Source organism: Periplaneta americana, chromosome 3 (assembly GCF_040183065.1).
Source record: "Periplaneta americana isolate PAMFEO1 chromosome 3, P.americana_PAMFEO1_priV1, whole genome shotgun sequence".
NCBI classification, from domain to species: Eukaryota; Metazoa; Arthropoda; class Insecta; order Blattodea; family Blattidae; genus Periplaneta; species Periplaneta americana.
This window is the reverse complement of record NC_091119.1, coordinates 203,485,139-203,510,533: the sequence shown is the minus strand read 5'-3', so window position 1 is coordinate 203,510,533 and position 25,395 is coordinate 203,485,139. Positions and strand designations below refer to the sequence as shown.

At 33.3% G+C, this 25,395-nt stretch overlaps 1 protein-coding gene across 3 annotated transcripts in view; it reads left to right on the top strand.

Annotated features, from left to right (window-relative positions):
* LOC138696966 (insulin-like growth factor-binding protein complex acid labile subunit) overlaps positions 1–25,395 on the top strand; it is a 1,304,936-nt gene that overhangs the window by 783,379 nt on the left and 496,162 nt on the right. The window contains exon 1 of one of the 3 annotated variants that reach the window (XM_069822506.1): positions 1,031–1,603. The exons of the other annotated variants lie outside the window; for them this stretch is intronic. The gene's annotated coding sequence lies outside the window, so the exon portion shown is untranslated. Of the gene's footprint in view, positions 1–1,030; positions 1,604–25,395 lie in introns of those variants that run through there. 3 annotated transcript variants of the gene reach the window in all.

Below are 25,395 nucleotides of genomic sequence, written 5' to 3'. Positions count from 1 at the left end.
CATCAACAACAATAGCATAAGAACATCAACAATAACAACAATAATAGCAGCAACAATAACAATATTAGTAATAACAATAATAATAACAATGGTAACAATAACAGCAACAACTACAATAACAGTAAGAGCAAAAACATCAACAACAATAGCATAAGAACATCAACAATAACAACAATAATAGCAGCAACAATAACAATATTAGCAATAACAATAATAATAACAATGGTAACAATAACAGCAACAACTACAATAACAATAATAACAATAACAGTAAGAGCAAAAACATCAACAACAATAGCATAAGAACATCAACAATAACAACAATAATAGCAGCAACAATAACAATATTAGTAATAACAATAATAATAACAATGGTAACAATAACAGCAACAACTACAATAACAGTAAGAGCAAAAACATCAACAACAATAGCATAAGAACATCAACAATAACAACAATAATAGCAGCAACAATAATAATAACAATGGTAACAATAACAGCAACAATAACAATATTAACAGAAACAGCTACAACAATAGCAATAATAATATTAATAATAATAATAATAATAGTAATAATAATAATAAGTGCATAACATTAGCATATAAAATGTCCTATACGTTATTAGCTTCCATGAAGTTCTCCTGTTGCTCTCGAAATTGATACTTGGGGCTAGACTACACAAACATTCCACAGTTCATGTCTTACGAGTGTTTCACAGTTCACTCTTTGGCAGTAACTGACTGAAAGAAAGACAAAGGATAACGTTAAGAGAAAATTGAGAGCAGTCTCCACTCGAAACTAGACCAGGCTTTTATACAGAGAAAATGACATGAACAAGGAAGTTCTTAAGCAGGTATTCCTTACGATCGGTATCTATTTCAGCTGGCAACATCGCTTTGAGGAAGGTTTATGTTTGTGGCCGCTAGGTGGACTAGCGGTCGGAGAGAGAAATGAAGAACGCTCGCTGAACGCAATCGCACGCGTAGCGGGGAAAGGGGGGGGATGTAGAGAACGTGGGGCACAGCAAAGCTAACCGAGCCAGTGACGGAAGCACAGTCTGCTGGTGGTAGCTCCGGAGTGTCGATGTGGGAAAGTAGCGCGATCCTGTGTTAGATCAGCTTCTTCACCCTGTCACTAGTCCTAAGGATACGTAGTAACACCCTGACGGTACTCCAATTGGGCGTTCCAAACAGTGGTTATAATACAGTGTTGTGGTTAACAATGAAATATGGGTGTGTGTTTATGTGAAATCTAAAATGTGATCTGAAAATAAAATATCTAAGCTTTCACATGAAAAAATAATAATAAACAACATATAGTGTACTAGTTAACACCTTTTTTTTTTTTAAATTCTAGTGGAAGTGTGAAGTTACTAACGTTAATAGTGTGTTATATTTGTTGAAATATATATTGTGTGTGATATCTCGTGTTTGTGATATCTAAAAGTCTTCCTAAAGGTGACAACACAAGGATATCAACTTGTTTAGTTACTTTAAGGGTAGTGAACCTGAAAGAGGACAATGCTTCATGGATAAAAGTTCAACAAACAAACATACTTTTCACAGTAACTGATCACATGGAAAGGAAATGTAGCTGGAATGTAAGTAAACATTACAAATCCATAATTACTATGTTGTTGTGTACAATACTCCAGTTTTACAATGTTAGTAAGATAGCAAAAAATATACTCTAAACAGACTGGAAATCAGGGACTCAAGGTCCGTGCCGCTAACTAAGTTCTTAGGTCGTTACACTATATATCGACACGCATGAATGAAGTTGATTTTATTTCACGATTGAAATGAAAGCGCCTTACAAACACAACTTAAATGCAACGTGGAAAGAAGCGTTGTACGCGATTTAGATCTGTTGGAGTAGTGAAAAGTTATAAAGTTACAGTAGGCCTACGTGTTTGTGTTAAGATAATAACAATAACACGTCACACTTCGCAGCAGCCATACGGTGCAATAACACGGAGGTGCGTGTTTTCATACAAACTTTGTCACAATTACGTTTCCAATCGCAAGATGGAAGTTACATGCGTTGAATCCAGGAAATAATGTCGTAGTTTTAGTTTCAGGCTTCTGAATTCTCCTTTCTGAATATGGATCTTCATTACATGGGACACAGTTTAAATGGAATTGGTTTATGTTGGAAGTTTTGGAATAGAATTGAATTTCTTTTGGATTTTCAATCGTGTTACTGTACTGAAACGTAAGAGTGAATTTGCCTCAGTAATTCATGTTGTGTGTGAAGTTTGTTGCAGTACAGTAACATCCCAGGGGTTACTGTCATCTTTAGTTTACTTTTAAAGCAAGTTGGATTAATCCATGTGCACTAAATAAACAGTTTTGATTTTGTGTTGCCAAGTGCAATATATACAATAATTTACATTGACTCAGCAAAGTTAATATTATTAATATGGGATGGTGTTACGAACACACACACACACACAACATCTTCAGATGTTTTTGCAGTGTGGTATTTCCTTTAATATCTGGAGATATATTCTTTGTGGTTGGTACCCTGCAGTGTAACAAAAGTATAAAATGTTAACATAGTTTCTGGTTACATATTTCATACATCATACCCTGAGATGTTGTATGTGCACTTTTGATATAGTACTAATATCAACAAGAAAGAATGAGTCCAGATTTGTTCGGAATATCACATTTTCAAAAGCCTTTGAAGATGTGTCGAGTATTTTTCCAGTGATGTTACGTTGCTGTGGTCACGGTAACTTAGCAACTGTCCAGTGTCCACCAAAAACAAATGAGCTGTGAATATCTCAATAAAAGTATGTGAGATGTCCACATTACTAAACTATAGCTGGAGTTTGTGAACAATATAACAAATGTAATATATAAAAATTATGTATTTGGACAACATTTCAAGATACACATTTCTGTGTAACTTGGCAAATGAGTCTATCTTTAATGAACGGAACATTTTAAGAATTAAGAGACGTAATAGAGGACTCTAGAAACATGTTAGAGGAATATGATGCTGGAATAACTAATGACATGTTCCGACGGAATTTTCAACTAGGCCTACTTAATCTTAATAGACCTGTCAGGGACGAAATATTGGTTGGGTAATAGAAGATGGCTTGAACATGTTCAGTTGTCAAAACTTAATGAGGTAGAAAAATTGCTTAAGATTCAATTCATGTGATGGTGGTGACGAGAACAGTATTATGTGAACACCAATTTATCGATAGCCCTGTCCCTTTTATATCAGTTTTAAAGTAGTGGCAGCGTAAACCATTTTATAATGTCCCGATCTTCAAATCAGTTTCACTAGTAATCCCATTATTTTTGTCTTGATTTCGTTTGAAATATATTACAAAATTAATTTAGACTGCATTATTCCGGCAAAGATATCACATCTATAGGAAAAACCGAGAACAGCGCCTGGTGTATACACGATTGCGTAAATTACTCCTATGGGAGTTATTTAATCCACTTTTCGGTGTTAACCAATTTCATTCCACAGAAGAGCGGTCTAGTGAAAGTAACGGAGAAAGCAGTATTGAAGAAGTGTAGCTTGAACTTTGTATACAAACAATGGAAGTTTCGAAGGTTGTATATACGTTCGTTGTCAGGTGGAAAAGGTCAGCAAAACATCTAAAATGAAGAGCACAGAAATGTCAATTCGTAGCACTTTGTAAAATCAGATAACTCAGAAAATGTAACGAAACAGACCCTGTGGGCTGCATGATAAAATAATAAATTTTACTCCATTTCTATTTTTGATCCAGGAAAAATGCAAATGGAATAAAAAATTAGTATTTTATGCGGACCAAATAGGTCTTCTTCATTTTATAAGTTATCGAAGTGGTTTTAGGCCTATAATAAGTTATGAAATGACTTTCCTGTGCTTATCATTTAAGCTTATAGCTTAAAATAGCTAAAGTCACGTGACTACCCAGCTACAATAATTCTTTCTCAAGTGTTTTAACAATTTTATTAGGTAAATAGGGATTCTTTAAATTAACAAATGTCTGACATTGCTCAATTCTATGCAAAATATAGTAAATATCAATACCTTAAAAACAATATACTTTGCATACTTCTACTCGGTAATGAGTTTTGGAATAATATTCTGGGAAAATTCCACAGATAGTAACAGTATATTTCTATTACAAAAAAAGAGTAATTAGAATAATAGTAGGTGCGAAATCTAGGGAATTGTGTAGGACTATTTTCAAAAAACTACAAATAATGCCCATGGCTTGTCAGTATATTTTTTCATTAATAATCTTCCTCGTATGTAATCGTGAAAACTTTGTAACTAATTCAACAGTTCATAGCATAAATACACGTCAAAAAATGACTTTCATACTCCATCGGCAAATCTATCGTGCTATCAAAAAGGAGTGCGTTATATGGCAGTACAAATTTTTAATAGCCTCCCTATCGATATAAAAAATGAAACTCAAAACATAAGATTATTTAGGGTCAAATTAGAGAAGTATACCTAATTTCTCACGCCTTCTATTCTGTAGGTGAATTCATGACATTCAATAACACTTCATGAAATTGATACTAAAACTTTGTGTTGTACTAGTAGACTATATTGTAAATCTCGTCTGTATATATTTCAACTAGACTGTGACTATAAATTAAGATTTTATAATAGTATTAAGTTTTTTGACTTGTTCCATATTCTAGCTGAATACCATCGAATGTTAATAAATACAGTACAAAACTATACTCGTCTTCAAACTCTGGAAGATAGAAGAAAATTTCGTCGGTTTACAAGAAAAAAAACATGAAGTCGAAAATATAATGTACGCAATGTATGTGTATAAACTTAAAATTTTAAAATGAAATACACTTAAAGTGGAACATCTTACTAAAAATAATAATATTTTCAGGATTCAGTTTTTGTCAGAAGAAAAACTCTCTTTTTCTGAGAAGTAATTAATATTTTTCACTTATTATGTTTTGCTTGTAAACCAACGAATTACTAAGTGTCAGAAAAAGACACTTCGTCTTCCTCAGTGTTAAGTTTGGCATTGGTTTATCATTTTTGCAGGAGTTAGTGTATGTGGAGAAATTTCCATGTTTATTTTAACAAGTTCGTGAGATGAGGAGGGAAATGCCTTCCCGAGTGTTATGACGATGCGTCATTTCGTACCCTTTTATATTTATTACGTCATTAAGATGTTCCAAGTTTTACAGTTTCGTATTCAGAAGGGGAAGAGGACAAGCCTGCTGATGACACGTGCCCTGTTTTTAGATAAACCATTCACACCTCGTTTTTAGCTTAAAACATTTTCATCCTAGGAATAAAATATCATGGTAGCTAGTTACTTCTGACACACCCACTTGACAAGTAGTATGAATGTACGTATATTTTAACGTAATTTGACATTGGTATTTTGATTAATATGCATAGTTAAAAATTTGATTGTAATTGATTCACTATTTTAACTTTCACATTCATTAGCTGTTCTTTGATATGTATCGTCTTCTCAATTTTATTGCAATATTTTGTTTTCATATTTCTAATCAGTGCTAGAATATGCCATTAGGAAAGTTCAGGATAACACAAAGGGTTTGGAATTGAACGGGTTACATCAGCTTCTTGTCTATGCAGATGACGTGAATATGTTAGGAGAAAATCCATAAACGATTATGGAAAACGCGGAAATTCTACTTGAAGCAAGTAAAGAGATAGGGTTGGAAGTAAATCCCGAAAAAAAGTAAGTATATGATTATGTCTCGTGATCAGAATAATGTAGGAAATGGAACTATAAAAGTTGGAGATTTATACTTCGAAGAGGTGGAAAAATTCAAATATCTTGGAGCAACAGTAACAAATATAAATGATATTCGGGAGGAAATTAAACGCAGAATAAATATGGGAAATGCGTGTTATTATTCGGTTGAGAAGCTTTTGTCATCTAGTCTGCTGTCAAAAAATCTGAAAGTTAGAATTTATAAAACAGTTATATTACCGTTTGTTCTGTATGGCTGTGAAACTTGGACTCTCACTTTGAGAGAGGAGCAGAGATTGAGGGTTTTTGAGAATAAGGTTCTTAGGAAAATATTTGGGGCTAAAAGGGATGACGTTACAGGAGAATGGAGAAAGTTACACAACGCAGAGCTGCACGCATTGTATCCTTCACCTGACATAATTAGGAACATTAAATCCAGAGTTTTGAGATGGGCAGGGCATGTAGCACGTATCGGCGAATCCAGAAATGCATATAGAGTGTTAGTTGGAAGGCCAGAGGGGAAAAGATCTTTGGGGAAGCCGAGACGTAGATGGGAAGATAATATTAAAATGGATTTGAGGGAGGTGGGATATGATGATAGAGACTGGATTAATCTTGCTAAGGATAGGGACCAATGGCGGGCTTATGTGAGGGCGGCAATGAACCTCCAGGTTCCTTAAAAGCCAGTAAGTAAGTATTTCTAATCAGTGTCTGAAGATGCCGTATTGCATGACGAAAACGTTGACACTTTAATGAATAAAATGTAATTTTATAACTGTATAATTTAGGGTACATTAAAATAAGTCATAGGCCCCATGATTCAATAACATTTTCTTTTTGATTTAGTAATTGACTTACTGAAATTTTGCAAAAATGAACTCTAAATATATCTATTTCCCTGCTTCAAGTAAAATTCCCGTGTTTTCCCTAATAGTTTGCGGATTTTCTCCTAACATATTCACGTCATCCGCATAGACAAGCAGCTGATGTAACCCGTTCGAATATTAGCTGCCTATTTATTTACATTGTTACAATTTAACATGTTCGGATACGTTAATTTGGGAAAATGTCCAAGGCGATTAACAATACAGCTATATCTAGCTATATCCTACCTACCTTGCCTCCCGTTTCAGTTACCTGTCATCATATCATAATCTCTTCACACGCACGCAAAATAGCCGCATACTAGCCATACCAACACATCATCGTATTCATCATCATACACAATCTCGCTCTCGCGCTTGTGGAATGCCCTACTCTATGACATCAGAGACTGTCGGAATTTAGTAGCGTTCAAAAGCAAGCTTATTAAGCATTTTCTTACTGCGTAGAGTAGGTTTAATTTGTACTTAATCAATAAGAGAAATACTTCTCTCTTCTTAACTTTTACAATAAACTGTCTAGCTTTTATTAATCAGTTAATCTTTTAGTACTTTGATTTTTATTGTATATGTAAATTTAATATTAATTGTAATTATAATTGTAATTGTATTCTTAATATTGTAGTTGTAATCCCCTGGTAGAGCGGAAGAGAAGGCCTGATGGCCTTATCTCTACCAGGTTAAGTAATTAAACACATTAATTAATTAATTAATTAATTAATTAAAATAATAATGTCAGATTACGTTAAAATATATGTACATGAATACTACTTGTCAAGCGGGTGTGTCACAAGTAATTACCATGATATTTTATTCCTAGGATGAAAATAATGTTTTAAGCTAAAAAAGAGTTGTGAATAGTTTATCTAAAAACAGGGCACGTGTCATCAGCAGGCTTGTCCTCTTCCCCTTCTGAATACGAAACTGTAAAACTTGGAACATCTTAATGATGTAATAAATATAACAGGGTACGAAATGATGCATCGTTACTCAGGAAGGCATTTCCCTTCTCATCTCACGAACGTGTTAAAATAAACATGGGAATTTCTCCACATACACTAACTCCTTGTAAAAATGATAATCCAATGACAAACTTAACACTGAGGAAGACGAAGTGTCCGTTTTTGACACTTAGCAAAACATAATAAGTCAAAAATATTAATTACTTCTCAGGAAAAGGGCGTTTTTCTTCCGACAAAACTGAATCCTGAAAATATTATTATTTTTAGTAAGATGTTACACTTTAAGTGTATTTCATTTTCAAATTCTAAGTTTATACACATACATTGCGTACATTATATTTTCGACTTCATGTGTTAGCAAAACAAAAATATTAATTACTTCTCAGAAAAAGGGCGTTTTTTTCCGACAAAACTGAATCCTGAAAATATTATTATTTTTAGTAAGATGTTACACTTTAAGTGTATTTCATTTTCAAATTCTAAGTTTATACACATACATTGCGTACATTATATTTTCGACTTCATGTGTTAGCAAAACAAAAATATTAATTACTTCTCAGGAAAAGGGCGTTTTTTTCCGACAAAACTGAATCCTGAAAATATTATTATTTTTAGTAAGTTGTTACACTTTAAGTGTATTTCATTTTCAAATTCTAAGTTTATACACATATACATTGCGTACATTATATTTTCGACTTCATGTGTTAGCAAAACATAATAAGTCAAAAATATTAATTACTTCTCAGAAAAAGGGCGTTTTTCTTCCGACAAAACTGAATCCTGATAATATTATTATTTTTAGTAAGTTGTTACACTTTAAGTGTATTTCATTTTCAAATTTTAAGTTTATACACATACATTGCGTACATTATATTTCCGACTTCATGTGTTTTGCTTGTAAACCGACGAAATTTTCTTCTATCTTCCAGAGTTTGAAGACGAGTAAAGAATGGACTAATGTCAGATATTTGTTAATTTAAAGAATCTCTCTTTACCTTATAAAATTGTAAAACACTTGAGAAAGAATTATTGTAGTTGGACAGTCACGTGAATTTAGCTTAAATGATAAGCACGGGAAAGTCATTTCATAACTTATTATGTGCCTAAAACGACTTCGATAACCTATAAAATGAAGGCGACTTATTTGGTCCGATTTTCTCCGTTTTTTCTTTGTACCCATATGAAAATCCCTGAACAGAAGTCAACTTTTTTCTTTTTTAGGATCATACACAGTGGTTTTATAGTTGGAAACTAAGCTAAAATCAGTGAAAGAAGTTAACTTTTTTTACATGAGAGCCGTATAGCTGTAGAATTTAAACTTCTCACACTAGAAGTTCCATTTGAAGCGTTTAATGAAACCTTTGTACGCTGACTTTAACTTCTCGACACGTAACCTTATAAAACTATGCGCCAGGAGTTCCGCTGGCCAAGTTCGCAACTTTTCTGTAACTTGGGGCACTATTAAGATGCAAGAAGTTGGTCGGAAGTAATTGCAGCCGGTCGTTGTTCCGTGCACCATCTTATTTATTAACGCGTAGGAAGCCATTACAGAGGAATGGATATTATCGCTTCATTCAAGACCAATTGCAAATGTTTGAACATTGTTACGGGCTCGTCTATTGTTTCTGTACTGGGATAATGCGGTACATTTTCGATTACGTGAACTATGCTGTTATACGTTTCAATATGCAGTTGCCAAATTTAACGGAGCAATTTCACGGTATATTTGATTTTTGTGTATAATTCCGCTTTCGAAATGGTTATACCGATGTAACAGGAATATCGAATGCTAACTGTAACAGCAACGAATTATATTGCGTATTTAGTTCCAGCCCTTGGTTGTTCGTGTTGTTATCTAGTACACCAGAACTGCTTTGCAACGGATTGCCTTCTTTTATACCGCCGTTCCACTGGAACATGCAGTCTTGCCTAATAAAATAACACTGCTACTGAAAACTGTACTCTAAATAATGTATCACCATCACCATGACAACCATTTAGTAATTGCAGTAACATGTATTTCTTTATTTTATAACGTGTTTTTTTTTCTGAGTAAGATAGGACTTAGGGATTTAATATTGCTGAAAGAAACGTATATAAAAACAATAAATGGCCCTTGCTTAGAAATTAGAAGGCTTTGACAATTTGTAGAACAAGAGAACATCATTTATGATTGCTAAGTCAAAGCCCGATGTACTGTGAACACCTAGTAATCTTTAAAAATAATTATGATCTTGCACACACGTCACCGATAGATGTCACAAAGTACGCGTTGAACTTAGAGAAGAGGTGTACTTTGGACTTTTTCCTTTGCTGGTTAAGAAATGGACTTTTTTGATTGCTATTTAAGAAATTAACTTTTCTATTGTTGATTGAGATATGGCCTTATTCAATTGTTGCTTAAGAAATGATCATTACCATTGTTGTTTGAGAAATGGACCTTTCATTGTTGCTTAAAAATGATCTTTACCATTGTTGGTTGAGATATGGACCTTTTTTTCATCTTTGGTTAAGAAATTAACTTTTTCCATTGCTTTAAAAATTATCTTTTTTCAATTTCTGGTTAAGGAGTTAAATTTTTTCGTAGCTTTTAAAAAGTTATCTTTTTCAATTGCTGGTTTCGAAATTAACTTTTTTTCATTGATTTTAAGAAATTACCTTTTTGAATTAATGGTTAAGAAGTCAACTTTTTCCATTGCTTTTTAAGAAATTATCTTTTTCAGTTACTGGTTAAAAAATTAACTTTTTCATTGAATTTAAGAAATTATCTTTTTCAGTTACTTGTTAAGAAGGTAACTTTTTTCACACCGTTTAAAAAATTATCTCTTTCAATTGCTGGTTCCGAAATTAACATTTTTCATTGATTAAGAAATTATTTTTTTCGTTGATTTTAAGAAATTATCTTTTTCAATTACTGGTTAAGAAATTAACTTTTTTAATTGAATTTAACAAATTATCTTCTTCAATTACTAGTTGATAAGTTAACTTTGAATATAGAAGAGGTAGTTTTGGATTAATTTTTTTAGCTGAATATGCCAGTATTTTATTTATGAGAAGACTATTTTGTATTATTTTTTTGGGTAGTGATATTAATTCTATTTTTTTTTTATTTTAGGCTTTCCTTTCTTTCTTTTATATTTATTTGAGTTCTAGCTGTTTAAAAAAATATATTTTTCAATTGCTGTTTACAACTTTTTCATTAATTTTAAGAAATTATCTTTTTCAATTACAGGTTAAGAAATTAACAACTTGCTTCATTGTCTTTAAAGAAATTATCTTTTTTTTTTCTTTATCAATTGCTGGTTAAGAAATTAACTTTTTCCATTGTTGTCTGAAAACTTTCTTCGTTTTTAGTTAAGTTAACTTTATCCATTGCTGTTTGAAATGAAATTTTTATATTGCTGATTAAGAAATTATTTCACAACGATTCTAAGATTAGTTATACTTTCGTCTCGGTATGAATAAAAGAGGAGTGAACAGAAGTCTTTGCTGCTCGTTGAGGTCGTTACAGATGGACCAGTCAAGTGGATTGAGTCACTTTAATTATCGTAACGAGCAGAAATATCTTCTCCTCACCTCTCTTCTTTGATGACTCCTGAAGAGACTCGAAACGTTGTGATATTGGATTGGTGCATAGGTCCATAGCATTTTCTGTACTTCATTCATTTGCTGTCGATGTTTCCATAGCAACCAAGTATTTATTTACGCTACGAACATATGCACTACTCTAAATCGTTGAGAACGATTAAAATAACAATTACAAGCTAATAGTAAAAAAAAGATTGGTTAAATAAGGAAATACAGGGGAACTGCTACAAAGATAGAGTTTGATTCTGCATTCTATAAAACTTAAGTGGCTGTACATGAAGCTACTTGCAAAAAATAGTTGAAGGAAGAATTCACCCTGAAGTAATGAATTATGTTACACGGATCGCACACTTTGTTTAATTCTACCCACCGCTTTGATGAGCATTTTCCACGTATTCGAGCAAAAGTAGTCAGTGGATTTTCCCAGGCTCCGGTTTTATAATTTCTATCGCCTTTAGGAAATTAGCCGTCGAAATAGCTTGCCGTTGATGACAGTTTGAAGTGATAGATTTATACACAAGAATTGCAACTCCTTTAAAAAACACAGATTGACATTTGACAGCTTTTCGGTGCAGCTTTAATTCTGTCTGAGTTTTATTCATTGATATCTTCTGTGTACCTAAGTGAAGTACTTACTTACAATGACTTTTAAGGAACCCGCAGGTTCATTGCCGCCCTCACATAAGCCCGCCATCGGTTTCTATCTTGGGTAAGATTAATCCAGTCTCTAGCTTCATATCCCACCTCCCTCAAATCCATTTTAATATTATCCTCCCATCCATGTCTCGGCCTCCTGAAAGGTCTTTTCCCCTACGGCCTCCCAACTAACACTCTATATGCATTTCTGGATTCACCCATACGTGCTACATGTCCTGTCCATCTCAAACGTCTGGATTTAATGTTCCTAATTAGCCTATGCAAGGTGAAGAATACAATGCGTGCAGTTCTGCGTTGTGTAACTTCTCCTTTCTCCTGATACTTCATTTCTCTTAGCTCCAAATATAGGTTGCCAAAATTATATTTCCAAATTCCGAAATGCATATAGTTTATTTCAGTATCAGGGTAATAGGCCTATTCATAGCTGGTATATTTTTTTAATTAGCGCAAAATTTATTGTTGCAGAGGAAATTAAATTTTGGAAAATTATTTTTAAAATGTTGTATATCCTACCAAAAGTGTGGCAGAAAAAAATTCTGGCGAGTAATTTTATTACTTGACTATATTATGAAGTAAAAGTGTACAAAATTTAATTAATTTATCTTCATTGGTTTCTTGTAGAAATTGTACATGAGAAAAATGAAAATTATTAAAATTTTAAGCCACTCTTGGCCAAAATACTTGTTCAATTTTCATGTAAATGTGCATAATATCCAAATTTTCGTAATGTTAAAGCACAATCTAAGAGAGTTTCGAAATTTATCAATGTGTTATACTTTCAGAATATTGTACGAAATGGAACTATAAAAGTTGGAGATTTATCCTTCGAAGAGGTGAAAAAATTCAAATATCTTGGAGCAACAGTAACAAATATAAATGACACTCGGGAGGAAATTAAACGCAGAATAAATATGGGAAATGCCTGTTATTATTCGGTTGAGAAGCTTTTGTCATCCAGTCTGCTGTCAAAAAATCTGAAAGTTAGAATTTATAAAACAATTATATTACCGGTTGTTCTGTACGGCTGTGAAACTTGGATTCTCACTTTGAGAGAGGAACAGAGATTGAGGGTTTTTGAGAATAAGGTTCTTAGGAAAATATTTGGGGCTAAAAGGGATGAGGTTACAGGAGAATGGAGAAAGTTACACAACGCAGAGCTGCACGCATTGTATCCTTCACCTGACATAATTAGGAACATTAAATCCAGACGTTTGAGATGGGCAGGGCATGTAGCACGTATGGGCGAATCCAGAAATGCATATAGAGTGTTAGTTGAGAGGCCAGAGGGGAAAATACCTTTGGGGAGGCCGAGACGTAGATGGGAAGATAATATTAAAATGGAATTGAGGGAGGTGGGATATGATGATAGAGAATGGATTAATCTTGCTCAGGATAGGGACCAATGGCGGGCTTATGTGAGGGCGGCAATGAACCTCCGGGTTCCTTAAAAGCCAGTAACTAAGTAAGTTATACTTTCAGTGACATCTTTCCTTGTAAAACTGTTACTATGGCAACCAAATCCGTTTTCTTCCGTAATGTGACATGACTGGATTTTTCAGCATCGCATAACAAAATAATGACGATATGAACTATCAAGCTTACATCTTACTTTTCAAAGTTCTCTGCATTTCCATATTGTAATGAAAATAACATCTTTCCGTGTCGTAAGATTATACTAACTGTATCGCTAGCTATATGCGAACTGTTCCACAGGCCATTTGCGATATTACGCCGTACTGCAGTTAGCATTGAATGAATCGTCTAGAATTTAACATCTTAACCTTTATTGCACCGTCACTGTTCAAGTGGTATTTCGTTTCTATCACTTCCCGCAGCAGTGTAGAGTTTGATGTTATGATCACTTGAATGCTGTTACCGCGTGAATATTGTTTCTCAAGGTAGAGAGCTAGACGGAGAAAGAGAGACCTTGCATTAAGTAATGCACAAAGTATGGGTTTGGAACTGTAATGCTGCTTGCGTGACCCCACTGGAAAAGGGACACATTATCGACCCCTTAGGACATGTAAAATGTAGCAACTGAAAGTATTATGTACGGTGGTGATATACTAGTAGTTAGTATAAACTTTATAAACTTTCAATTTCTCATCGAGAAAAGGAATACGAATGTATACAGGGTGTTTAAAAAAAGTCGGATATGTTTACAAAAGGTAGCATTGGTCGAAACTAGAAAAAAAGTTCCTATAAACATGCGTCCTAAAACAAATATCTGTTGAGATATGGGCCATGCTGTATTCTGGCTTTCGATACCCTCCTATCTGTTACGTACACACTACAGAAAGTGCTCTATGTGGTTACCACGCTTTGTTATACATGCTCCAGCCCTTTCCAGTGAATCACGAACTCTTGCGATCACAGCTGGCTGTTGACGTATTTGCTCACATGCATTGGATACACGCTCCTTTTTTGTACGTTGTTGATGGGTGTGGCATTCTCCAATCCCTTTAAATGCTCTCAAAGCCAGAAATCCAAAGGATTTAGGTCAGGTGATCGGGAAGGCCATGCTACTGGACTTCCTCGTCGACCAATCCATCGTCCATTAAACCTCCGGGTTAGGTGTTGTGTTAAGAATTTAATTTGAGTGTGTTTTTGTGTGTCTGTATATTTCGTATTGTTCTAGAGTGTTTAGTTTCTGGCTTTTTGGTTGGATGTGTTGAATTTCCATGTCTGTGTTGATGTCTCTGTAGGTGTGGTTAACATTTTGTGATATGTTCTATATATGTGGAAGTGTTTTGTAATTTTGTTGTGGCTGTGATGTGTTCTTTGTAACGTGTTTGAAATGATCTGCCTGTCTGTCCTATGTAGAAGTTGTTGAAGGGTTGCATTTGAGTTTGTATACGCCTGTGTGGTGATATTTGTTTTTCATTGGTATGTTGAGTAGTCTGTGTACCATTGTACTACTATACTGTACTATACTTACTGGCTTTTAAGGAAGCCGGAGGTTTATTGCCGCCCTCACATAAGCCCGCCATTGGTCCCTATCCTGAGCAAGATTAATCCATTCTCTATCATCATATCCCACCTCCCTCAAATCCATTTTAATATTATCTTCCCACCTACGTCTCGGCCTCCCCAAAGGTATTTTTCCCTCCGGCCTCCCAACTAACACTCTATATGCATTTCTGGATTCGCCCACACGTGCTACATGCCCTGCCCATCTCAAACGTCTGGATTTAATGTTCCTAATTATGTCAGGTGAAGAATACAATGCGTGCAGTTCTGTGTTGTGTAACTTTCTCCATTTTCCAGTAACTTCATCCCTCTTAGCCCCAAATATTTTCCTAAGCACCTTATTCTCAAACACCCTTAACCTATATTCCTCTCTCAAAGTGAGAGTCCAATTTTCACAACCATAAAGAACAACCGGTAATATAACTGTTTTATAAATTCTAACTTTCAGATTTTTTGACAGCAGACTGGATGATAATTGTTCGGGACAAAATTCCACAAGAATGAAAACTTAGCCATGTTACACGGGAGCAACGTAACGGTAATTGAAAATAACATGAAATAAAATTGGTCAAAATCAGCAAGTTTCAAGTCACTCAGAGATAGACAGAAACTAAAAATCACAGATCGTCATATGAAAATGTTAAAATACGGAACTGTATAATATTTTAGACTTAATACGAGTATTTGAACGGGTTTAATAGCGAAGTGCGATCGATGAACGTGTCTGTTCACAACGCTTTTATGCATGTGGAAGAGGTCCCCATGCATATCAATAAATAATGGTGTTATACGAGTCATATAAACGGGATGATTTTAGAGACGTATCGTAATTTTTACGATATCTATGAACCAGTTTATGTCACGAGCAATTCAAGGTCTCAATGTCGTCCGTCTGTCATAACATGCAAACGGAACTGCATTTCTGATACATTAGTTTCGCATCTAAACAATAGTTGATATAGTTGTTTTTCCCTCGAGGTTTATAGATATTTGCATTTACTCAGTTTTAGCTGTTTTCCCTAATTATCGTTTCAACCTTAACAAAATAATGATTTGTAGTAGATCTGAGCGTAAATTGTGAGATAGAAGTTTGACCAGGTGATTTGAAAATTGTGTATTTTTTATGGGTGCACAATAAGTGATTTTATATGATTATCTATTGAATGAAAGTCGACTAGAAACCTGCATGTTATCGATGGCCATAAACTCCTAAATAACCAAAATATTTTGGCACAGTTTCTGTTGGGTCGCGGTAAATACAAGGGGCAATCAATAAGTTTCCGGACTGCCCTGAATGTAGGCAACATATGGGACATAGGAAACGAAGAAGCTATATACAACCAGGGAAACGCCTGGAATCTATACCAAATGCATCACTTTAAAGGCAGAGAAGAAAACTAGCCATAAGACGTATATGGAGAGATTCCAGGAAAACTCTCAATAGGTTCTTGCCATGTTTGCACAAAATCACGAGTAGAAGCTCACTTCTTAAAGAAAATCTGACGCTATTTGATAGACTGACTCAACAGGCATGGAAGCAATGATCTTCAGTGGCACGCGCACGTATGTTTAACGGTACAATAAATACAAGTGCAGTCCGGAAATATATTGATTGCACCTTGAATGAATAAAATAATAATTTCATACATGAATGAATAAATAAGTAAATGATTAAATAAATAACCGTTTAATGAATAAATACATAAATAGGCTAAATGTGTGAACAAATAAATAATAAAAATAATTGTTTAAATTAATAAATTAATACTTTAATAAATGATTGAATGAATAAATAAGTAAATAAATTAAGGAAGTTTGTAAAGAAGTAAATAAATAAGGAAATAAATACATAAATGAATAAATAAATGCCTGAATAAATAAATTAATTAATACATGAATGAATAAGTAAGTAAAAAATGAGAAAATAAATACATAATTTGAATGAATAAGTGAATGAATAAATACATTTTTGAATTAATAAAAAATAAATAAATAAATAAATAAATAAATAAATAAATATTTGAATGAGTAAATAAATGAATGAATACATGAATTAATAAACAAATCTTTGAATGAAAAAAATTAATTAATTAATACATGAATGAATAAATGCATGTTTGAATGAATGAATAAATAAATTAATCCATGAATAAATAAATAAGTATTTGAATGAATAAATAAATTAATACGTGCTTGAATAAACAAATATTTTAATGAATAAATAAATAAATTAATACATGAATGAATAAATAAATGAATAAATAAATATTTCAATAAATAAATGCATTAATACTATACATGAATGAATAAACAAATGTTTGAATGAATAAAAAATTAATATATGAATGAATAAATATTTGAATGAATAAATAAACGAATGAATACATGAATTAATAAAAAAATCTTTGAAAGAAAAACAAATTAATTAATTAATACATGAATGAATAAATGCATGTTTGAATGAATGAATGAATAAATAAATTAATACATGAATAAATAAATAAGTATTTGAACGAATAAATAAATAAATTAATACATGATTGAATAAACAAATATTTGAATGAATAAATAAATAAATTAATTAATACATGAATGAATAAATAAATGAGTAAATAAATTAATAAATAAATATTTCAATAAATAAATGCATTAATACTTTACATGAATGAATAAAGAAATGTTTGAATGATTAAATAAACAAATTAATACATGAGTGAATAAATACATGTTTGAATGAATGAATAAATAAATAATTTGATTGAATAAATAAGTGAAATAACACATTAATGAATAAAGAAGTGTTTGAATAAATAAATAAATAAGTTAATACATCAATGAATAAAAATGTTTGAATGAATGAATAAATAAATATATGAATGGATAAATACATGTTTGAATGAATAAATGAATTAATTATTACATTAATGAAGAAATAAAAGAATAAATAAATGTTTCAATGAATAAATAAATTAATTAATACATGAATGAATAAATCAATAGGTAAATAAATAAATATTTGATTGAATAAGTAAATGCAATAACACATTAATTAATAAACAAGTGTTTGAATGAATAAATAAATAAGTTAATACATGAATGAATAAATAAATGTTTGAATGAATAAATGAATTAATTATTACATGAGTGAATAAATAAAAGAATAAATAAATGTTTGAATGAATGAATAAATGAATTAATACATGAATGAATAAATGTTTGATTGAATAAATAATTTAATTAATACATGAATAAATACATAAATACATTTCTTCTGACGTATTTTGTTAGGCTCCTTTTTTACAATTCGTGCTAAACAAACCCGTCATAATGACTGTTACCAATGTTGTTTACACTAGGGTATATCCCCTACTTTGTTCTATACGCATTTGCTTCCGTAGCTTCACAATCACCCAGTCCAAATGGCGTTAGCTCTGTCCCCACACGCTTTCATCGCATGCAGTGGCGTATATTTCACTATATGCACTCAAAATTTAATCACACTGTAGGTTGCAAACCGAGCAGAAATCTGTCCGTGTGGCTAATTGTCGGAATGTTTATTACCGGCACTACATTCGCAGTGCCGAGAAAGAATTCGAACTAAATCGAAACTCATCGCGCAGTGGTTAATGATGCTGGCAAAGTACAGAATTTATATACGTTATATTAATTGGAAATTAAAACCACATACTGTAACATTTAGCAAATTCTGGTGGGGGTCGCCCCATTTTCATATATGAGCAGCGAATAAAGCTGGATTGGCATTAACATGTCCAACTTGGTTCGCTGGTGGGAAAATTTTACAATTCGTAAAACAGTAAGAATAATATTATCAGGCGTGCATGAAAATGCTGAGGGAGGGTCTCCCTTACTCATTACTTCTCATTATCGTCGAATTATTTCACCCCAAGATAATTAGTCACGACGAAAGGGAATTCTTTGCGCATTATTTATGCTCCTGTGAGACAATTTCAACTTTTCATGTTATTCCTCTTCTACGCCCACTTGTCTTCCTCCGTCTAAAGAAAATTTCTTCAGATAACGAAACCCATATGTATGTATGTAATTATTTACACTGCAAGTGGGCAAGCACCCGGTGGCAGTGGTATATACAATATTAACAATACACAAATGATAAGCAATACACAATAAAATCTACAATACACAATACAATTTACAACACATATACAATTTTATACACAATACAATAAGAATACACAATACAATTTAACACAATAATACTTACTTACTTACTTACTTACTTACAAATGGCTTTTAAGGAACCCGAAGGTTCATTGCCGCCCTCACATAAGCCCGCCAGCGGTCCCTATCCTGTGCAAGATTAATCCAGTCTCTATCATCATACCCCACCTCCCTCAAATCCATTTTAATATTATCCTCCCATCTACGTCTCGGCCTCCCTAAAGGTCTTTTTCCCTCCGGTCTCCCAACTAACACTCTATATGCATTTCTGGATTCGCCCATACGTGCTACATGCCCTGCCCATCTCAAACGTCTGGATTTAATGTTCCTAATTATGTCAGGTGAAGAATACAATGCGTGCAGTTCTGTGTTGTGTAACTTTCTCCATTCTCCTGTAACTTCATCCCGCTTAGCCCCAAATATTTTCCTTAGCACCTTATTCTCAAACACCCTGAACCTATGTTCCTCTCTCAGAGTGAGTGTCCAAGTTTCACAACCATACAGAAGAACCGGTAATATAACTGTTTTATAAATTCTAACTTTCAGATTTTTGGACAGCAGACTGGATGATAAGAGCTTCTCAACCGAATAATAACAGGCATTTGCCATATTTATTCTGCGTTTAATTTCCTCCCGAGTATCATTTATATTTGTTACTGTTGCTCCAAGATATTTGAATTTTTCCACCTCTTCGAAGGATAAATCTCCAATTTTTATATTTCCATTTCGTACAATATTCTGGTCACGAGACATAATCATATACTTTGTCTTTTCGGGATTTACTTCCAAACCGATCGCTCTACTTGCTTCAAGTAAAATTTCCGTGTTTTCCCTAATCGTTTGTGTATTTTCTCCTAACATATTCACGTCATCCGCATAGACAAGAAGCTGATGTAACCCGTTCAATTCCAAACCCTGCCTGTTATCCTGAACTTTCCTAATGGCATATTCTAGAGCGAAGTTAAAAAGTAAAGGTGATAGTGCATCTCCCTGCTTTAGCCCGCAGTGAATTGGAAAAGCATCAGATAGAATCTGACCTATACGGACTCTGCTGTATGTTTCACTGAGACACATTTTAATTAATCGAACTAGTTTCTTGGGAATACCAAATTCAATAAGAATATCATATAATACTTCCCTCTTAACCGAGTCATAAGCCTTTTTGAAATCTATGAATAACTGATGTACTGTACCCTTATACTCCCATTTTTTCTCCATTATCTGTCGAATACAAAAAATCTGATCAATAGTCGATCTATTACGCCGAAAACCGCACTGATGATCCCCAATAATTTCATCTACGTACGGAGTTAATTAACACAATAATAATAAAACATAAAATAAAACACCTAATTTTACAACACAACCTACATAATTATGTATAGGTCCTACATAAGTTTCAATAGTCTTTCACTTTATTCTCATCTCACTCCCCGTAGTGGCACTATGACGCATTTCACTGACACTTTAGCACACATTTCACTGACACTCTGTAACACATTTCACTGACACTATAGAACACATTTCATTGACGCTATAAATTATCACTGATCGGAACTGTTCACTGCACTGTAAAACCATAACTTCACTGACTCACCTCGCTTCACTGATACAACAGTTCAAATAAGTCAAATAATTACACCCTTATGCATACTTATAAACAGAACTACATTTAAGCTAAACATTTCTAGTCTAAGGCCCTCTTACACGCTATTTTTAAATAATTTACAATTCAAACCAAGGGAGTAAACTCGTCAGGCTAGATAAATACAGTCACCTTAAAAAATTAAATGTTGAATGTCACCTTAATTTTAATTTTCACTTTATACACAACTCTTTAAATTATTCTTGAATCTCCTTAAGGAAGGACAGCCCTCAAAGACCGCTGCAGGTAGGCCATTCCAATCATTTATAGTTCTATTTAAAAAATGAGAATTTACCTACATCCGTATAATTCAGAAACAGTAATGCGAAATAAAAATTCAAATATCTTGGAGCAAAAGTAACAAATATAAATGACACTCGGAAGGAAATTAAACACAGAATAAATATGGGAAATGCCTGTTATTATTCGGTTGAGAAGCTTTTATCATCCAGTCTGCTGTCAAAAAATCTGAACGTTAGAATTTATAAAACAGTTATATTACCGGTTGTTCTTTATGGTTGTGAAACTTGGACCAATACTTTGAGAGAGGAACATAGGTTAAGGGTGTTTGAGAATGAGGTTCTTAGGAAAATATTTGGGGCTAAGAGGGATGAAGTTACAGGAGAATGGAGAAAGTTACGCAACACAGAACTGCACGCATTGTATTCTTCACCTGACATAATTAGGAACATTAAATCCAGACGTTTGAGATGGGCAGGGCATGTAGCATGTATGGGCGAATCTAGAAATGCATATAGAGTGTTAGTTGGGAGGCCGGAGGAAAAAAGACCTTTGGGGAGGCCGAGACGTAGAAGGGAAGATAATATTAAAATGGATTTGAGGGAGGTGGGATATGATGATAGAGAATGGATTAACCTTGCTCAGGATAGGGACCAATGGCGAGATTATGTGAGGGCGGCAATGAACCTTCGGGTTCCTTAAAAGTCCGTAAGTAAGTAATATATTAATTAATTTATTCATTCAAACATTTATTTACTTATTTACATACTTACCAACTTCTTTAATTTATTTACTGATTTATTTATTCATTTATTCATTCATTCATACATTCATTCATTTATTCTTGTATTAATTTATTTATTTATTCATTCAAACATTTATTTACTTACCAACTTACTTAATTGGTTTACTTATTTATTTATTTTTTCCTGTTTTAATTTATTTATTCATTCGAACATTTATCCATTTATTTACTTATTTATTCACTCTTTTATTTATTCATTCATATATTAATTAATTAATTTGTTTATTCAATCAAACATTTATTTACTATTTTATTTATTTATTTATCCATGTATAACTAATTTATTCATTAAAACATTTGAATACCACCCCTCCCCCGTAATAAGAGGTCTACGTGCGTAGGGAAACCATGCACCAATACCCCTATTCCGGGGGGATATTCATTTATTTATTTATTCATTAATTTAATAACAACATGGTATTTTAATGAATTAATATGCAACTCATTAGCAATAGAAATAAAAGAAAATGAAAACACAAAAGAGAGATTAGCTTATAATGATTTAGTATTGACAAAATGTCAGAAATTTAAAAGTCTGTAATAAATTGTGGGAGATATTAATTTCAGATAATATGCAAAGTCTATAATTTTGAAGGTATTATATTTACTATCTCTTGCATAGATGTGATAACAAAACAAGCTGAATTTAGTTTGCGGGCAATTTCTTTAATATAATTTTTCCATTTTAACACATCGATTTGTAAGCGAAGAAATTTGGTTGTTGTTTCTTTAGGAACCTGTTGGTAATTGTTATGCCTGAAATTTGCGAGGTAGAATTTGGACAGAATTTAAATTGAATTTTGTTAGTATGTGTGTATATATGTATGTGAGTTTGTATTACCGTTGTAGTGTATTACTTTGCCATTCTAAGACTCGAAGAGCGATCTTTAGGAAACTTACGTCGCTGAAAACATTACAACAACTGGGTCAGAGCACAAATAATATCTTGTTAAGATTAATTCACCTGGAACGCAGTCTCGTGTTTTTCTCTTTATGACATCGCCACTATAAATGCTGAACGTGAGTTTCAAAGAGGAGTTCATCCATAACTTGCTTACAGGGGTATTTTATACTAACTTTGGATGAGTGGATGAAATGTAATCATGCTAGAGTCATACACAGGGCTGAATATAATAGGAAATCCTCCGAGATAGTCCCTAATCAGGGTATTTCCTGGAAAGCAAACAATACTGTTAGTTATATCTGCTATGAAGCTATGTATGTATGATGTTGCATGCTAACATTTAATCAGGAAAATGTGCAACAAACTCCTTTCAGAGGAGATATGTAATTACATTAGAATTGTTGTACAGTATATATACATAATATAGAACTAAAAATATGAATTCTCATGAGTCAAGGTCCCAGATTATTAAACAAATTTTATTCTAATAATATTTCAACCACAAATCCCCTCCAAATTAATAAAAAAAATAATAAAAAAATTGTATTGGATTTATAGTTTGGGTTTAAACATATTAAACACTATTTAATCTGCATTCACTCTCAATTTTAATTTTATTTTTGTCTGTATTGGAATCCCCTCCTGAGCACGAGTCTTACTCATTCAGCAGTGGGCTAGTTTATCTTTCATTGTATTTATTAACTTGTATTCATTTCAAACTTACTAGCAATAAAAATAAATAAATAATAATAAATAAATAAATAAATATTTACTTATTTTATTAGTTGAATACTAAATACTTCATAATGAAAGAACTAAGATACAAATTGAAAAAGCGTAATCTGTGAAACTTGAACAAAGTTCACAGTCAGTGTTTTGGCTATTTAATCTTATATTAACAAACAAAATCTTTCTATATTGCAGGACATGTTTAATAAATATAGACATTTATGACATTAAATCCAAGAGTACAGTTAGCAACTTGGACTCCTAAAATTTTATGTAAAATCTAATTAATTAAAATACCATTCATAAATTCATTTATAGTGGTCTACCCAAGGACAGGTCTTTCACTGCAAACCCAGCATTCTCAAGTTTTTCCTACTTTCTGCCTTCCTCTGGCCCCATTCCTTCCAGTGCATCCTTCAGTAGGCAGTTTCTTCTCAACCAGTGACCCATCCAATTCCTTTTTCTCTTTTTTTTAGTGGCTTGTTGTGCGACGCTGTATCAACATCTCAGGTTATTTAGCGTATGAATAAAATAAATATGATAATGCCGGGGTTCAGCACCGCTAGTTACCCACCATTTGCTCATATTGGGTTGAGGGAAAACTCCGGAAAAAACCTCAACCAAGTAACTTGCCCCGACCGTGATTCGAACTCGTGCCACCTGGTTTCGCGGTCAGACGCACTAACATGTTATTCCACAAGTGTGGACTCTCTTTCTCTTTCTGATCAGTTTCAGCATCATTATTTCTTCATCCACTCTTTCCAACACAGCTTATTGTGTCTATCCACTTCACACGCTCCATTCTTCTCCATATCCACATTTTAAATGCTTCTAGTCGCTCTCTTCACTTCCTCGTAATATCCATGTTTCTGCCCTATACAGTACTTCACTCCACACAAAGCACTTCACTAATCTCTTCCTTAGTTCTTTTTTCCAGAGGTCCGCAGAAGATGTTCCTTTTTCTATTAAAAACTTTCTTTGATATTGCTATCCTCCTTTTGACTTCCTGGCAGCAGCTCATGTTACTACTTATAGTACACCCCAAGTATTTGAAGCTGTCCACTTGCTCTACTGCTTTATTTAGAATTCGCAGGTTTATCTTCTTTACTTTCCTTCCTATGTCCATGATCTTCGTCTTGTTTGCATTTATCTTCATCCCATACTGCTCACAGCTGTCATTTATCTCCAGTAGCATATCCCTTAGTATCATCTCTTCCTCTGATAACAATGCTATATCATCAGCAAATCTTATGCACTTTATTATCAACATTAAATTTACAATTACAAGAATATAAGTACTAAAACATTAGCTACGTTCCGGATTAATAAATATTAGACAATTTATTATAGAAGCAGTGTTGCCAACTCTTTACATTGGGTTCATGTTAAAGTTCGTAGCGTTTTTTCGCTGTGACAAAGGTTTTTGAGATGAATAATAATAATAATAATAATAATAATAATAATAATAATAATAATAATAATAATAATAATAATAATAATCCGTGGCGCTACAGCCCGTGAAGGGCCTAGACCGACCAGCCGGCTGCTGGCCTCACGCCCACATGCCGAAGCAGAGGTGGACGATCATCCAACCAGAATGGAGGTATCGTGTGGTTAGCACGATGATCCCCCCAGCCGTTATAGCTGGTATTCGCAACCGGATTTCGCTACCTATCATAGCTCCCCAAGTGCATCACGATGCTGGGTGGGCACCGGTCCCATACACTGGCTGAAATTTCATGAGAAAATTTCTTCCCCCATGAGGACTCGAACCAGCGCGCATTCCGTAACGCGAGTCCTAGGCGGGATCCCTTAGACCGCGACGCCACGGCGCGGGACCTGAGATGAATAGAAGATAGAAATTAATAAGTAATATATTTTTCTACATTATCTATGACTGTCTGATGTAGTTTTTGAATTGCGCATCTGAAGAAATCTCTTTGTTTGAAGTTAAAAATGTCTTCAAGCCAAGTTTGTAAGGCATGTTCGTTAACAAAGGAGTTCCCTTGAAGATTGTTTGATAGTGAAAGGAGAAGGTAGGAACCTGAGTGATCAAGATGGAAGGAATATAGGGGATGTGGAATCA